The sequence below is a fragment of the Echinops telfairi genome, unplaced genomic scaffold (genome assembly GCF_000313985.2).
Source record: "Echinops telfairi isolate 266 unplaced genomic scaffold, ASM31398v2 ScPeMD7_7429;HRSCAF=8467, whole genome shotgun sequence".
In the NCBI taxonomy this organism is placed as follows: domain Eukaryota; kingdom Metazoa; phylum Chordata; class Mammalia; order Afrosoricida; family Tenrecidae; genus Echinops; species Echinops telfairi.
Window position 1 is genome coordinate 2,769,313 of NW_022111329.1, and position 3,667 is coordinate 2,772,979.

At 39.9% G+C, this 3,667-nt stretch overlaps 1 non-coding gene across 1 annotated transcript; it reads right to left on the minus strand.

Annotated features, from left to right (window-relative positions):
• Window positions 1-436: 436 nt before the first annotated feature.
• Window positions 437-598, minus strand: LOC115872656. The gene has a single exon (XR_004047988.1). It is a non-coding gene; the product is annotated as a U1 spliceosomal RNA (small nuclear RNA).
• Between the last annotated feature and the right edge of the window lie 3,069 nt (window positions 599-3,667).

A 3,667-nucleotide genomic window follows, 5' to 3' on the forward strand; every position in this document is an offset into this window, starting at 1 on the left:
GAAAGGACTTTACTTGCTGATGTCCTTATCCGTAAATGGGGATAATAATGGAAATGACTTCACATGGTTGTTGTGGCAATTAAAGGGGCTATGTGACACAGACCCTGTGGAGCAGTGACCAGAACATAAATAAGTACACCAACAAAGTTAATTATTACATTTGTCTGGTTCCCACTCGCAGCTGAAGAGTTCTAGGAGGGCTTGCTAATAGCCTCTTCATTTTATTGTTCCTAAAAACACTGGCTTTTACACAATAGATGAATGTTCTAATTGGATGTTTATTTTTTATTGTGACTTTAATGCTGAATTGGGTGGAGGCTAAACTACGGGATCCTGGGATATGTGCAAAACATGGTTGAGCTCTAAATAGCTTTGAGAAAACTGTATCTTTTTTCATTTTTGCCTTTCTAAAACTTAGGTTGCTTTTTTTTCCCCCAGGGGAGAGTGTGAATGCAGTCCCTACTACCACAAATTATGCAGTTGAGTTTCCCACATTTGGGGAAATCGCAGGGGTCAGCACATCTGGAGTGCAATGGATAAGCCTCGCCCTGGGAAAACCACCTTCATGATCATGGTATCTCCCCTGCCAGGTAAGTATCTTAAGTTGCTTTTAAATTAATAATGTGATATATCTGGTAAGGTAGAAGGTCAGCAAAAACAAGGCAGACTCTCATGGAGATAAAGTGCATAATGGCTGCAACAATGAATTCAAATATAATAATCATAGAGATGGGGCAGGATGGAGTTACATTTTATTCTGCTTTGTGTAATGTCACCATGAGCTGGAGTTACCTCAACAGTAACTAACAACAACCACAATGACCATATGTGCAGTCTAACCCAGCACACAACAGCACTTAAACCTCACATGGAATTTCTTCTCTTTGACAGAAATTGCATGCATTCAAAGAGAAGTCTTCAATAGGCATTGTTCTTGAAATACATTTAAATAAGGGATGCTATCCAAATTTGGTAACATTAAAAAAAACAAAACAAAAAAAAAAACCTCCCAGGTCACTGGAGATATCTCCATATTGAACCTGCTTCCAATTTCATCCTATTAAACTTCAATAAGTAGAATACTTTTGGGATACAAATTATGTATATACAGTGTACAAAATACTCTGACAATTCAATGTTAAAACCACTTATTTAAATTGGTTTCTATATATGTTAATTTAATACATATATGCCTACAAGGCCAACGCAAACTTAATGAAAACTTTGGAAGGACATTTTGTTTTGGGAGAATTTAACTTGATATGCTGCCATGGAATTAGCTTTATTTTTGTGAGATGGTCGTATAATTATTAGAGATTGACTCTTCATAGCTGTGTCAAATGAAGCTGAGGTTCTGCAGAAATGTTTGCATGGCATAATTTTTTTAAAGCCACTAATGACAAAAAAGACCTTAAAATTGTTAAATGTATTTTCTTGCATGCTCTTACTTTAATGGTGCTTTTGGCTCCCAGCCCTTCATTACTGCCATTTTATTTCTCCCTTTATATTTGATCCCACTTTCCCTACCATTAAATACTCTGAGCATGATGGGATTCAGAATTGAGCTGGCCCAATGCACGCTAGTATCTGTGACTGTCTGTGCAGAGAGACAGAGAGGGATAATGGAAAGAAAGAAGCCACTTTCTCTGTGTGTGGTTTAGGAACACAGTTTAAATAAGTCTGTTCTAGATGGATTTTCTAGAATATATGGGCTCCAGCCCCATCCCTGGTCCTACTGTCTCAGCTAACTTAAAGACACCATTTTTTAAATGCTAAGTAAAATATGAGGAGCCCTGGTAGTATAGTGATTACTGGTTGTGCTGCAAACCACAAGATTAGTGGTTCAAAACCACCAGATACTCTGCAGGAGAATGGGGGAGCTTTCTGTACCTGTAAAGAGTTAGAGTCTTAGAAACTCACAAAGCCACTTCTTCACTGTCCTACGTTGCTTTGAGTCAGAATAGACTCGATGGCAGTGAGTTTAGGCAGTAAAATATATTCAGTATGTGTGTCAGTCTGGGTGGACTAGAGAAACAAATCCAGAAACACTAATATGTGTATAAGAAAGAGTTTTATACAGGGAGGGTAAAGGGAGAATGGGTAGGAAAGAGGGAACCGATTACATGGAACTGGGTGTGACCTCCTCCCTGGGGGACAGACAACCGAAAAGTGGATGAAGGGAGACGTCGGACAGGGCAAGATATGACAAAATACCCATTTATAAACTATCAAGGGCTCATGCGGGAGCGGGGAGCAGGGAGGGAGGGGAAAAATGAGGACCTAATGTCGGGGGTTTAAATGGAGAGAAAATGTTTTGAGAAACGATGTACAAATGCGCTTTACACAATTGATGTGTGTATGGATTGGGATAACAGTTGCATGAGCCCCTAATAAAATGTTAAAAAAAACAAAACAAAAAAAAAACCAACAAACAAAAAAGAGTTTTATATACAAGAGCAGTTGAATATTCAGAAAACATCCCAGCCCAGTCCAGATCAAGTCCATCAGTACCATATTAGCCCACATGTCTGATACCAATCTATAAAGTCCTCTTAAGACTCACAAAACACATGCCATGATGCCACATGCAGGAAGATCACAGGCCAGTGGGTGGGGAGTCTTATGGATCCAATGGCATCGTAAGCATCTCAGCACCAGCAGGGATCTCCATGTGGCTCCTCCAGCTTAGGGCCCTAGTGTAGCTCCATGTGCCTTGTCAGCAGCAACTCTCCCATGGAGTCAGCATGTGTCCCACCTCAAGTGAGCTATTTGTCTCCTCAGTGCCTCCAAATGAGCTGCCACCTTATTGATAAGCTAAACTCCACCCCTTCGCTCTTAATGCTCTCAAATTGACAACGCATTATGTAACTACCACAATATGTTTTTCTTTCAACTCAACTATGTAAAATTGGTCAAACCGAGGTCATGGAGTCTATATTACAACCTCCAGGCTAAACTAAACAGAGCTAGTGGTGGAGGCAAGACTTGAGCTTTCATGCAGTTGGTTCCCTGCTAAGGGAACTTCATTTCCTACAAAGTCTTCCTGCTCACTTAACTTCAAAATCAATTATCTAATCATTGTTTGCACTCCCCATCTCATCAGAATGGCCACCACCTTTGTGCATTAAATTCAGACTTGTCCATTTCCTTTTTGAACACAAAGTGCAAATTAGTGTGTGCATGAGCCATTCCTCACCACATATCTGTCAGTTACTCTATTGTGTGGACTTGCATGTTGTCGTGATGCTGGAACCAATATTTCAATACCAGTAGGGTCACTTGTGGTGAACAGTTTGTAACAGAACTTCCAGACTAAGATCAAAAGGAAGAAAAGCTTGGAGATACATTAGTAGAGTCAACCAATGAAAAATTTGTGGGTCACAGCAGAACTTAGTTGATTTGGAGAGATTAAGCACTAGAGGAAGACATCGTGTTTGATGAATTAGACGTCAAACAATGGAGAAAGACACATTTGGCAAGATGGATTGGCCCAATGGCTACAATGATGAGGTCAAACATTCTGGCAATGGTGAGGATGATGCACAGCATTTTAAGTACCATTTTGTTCAATTATAAATGGGATTACCATGAATTGGAATCAAATGGATGGCAGTTACTATACCTGCTTCCAGACCACATGAGGGGACGTCCCAAAGTTTGTGAGAAA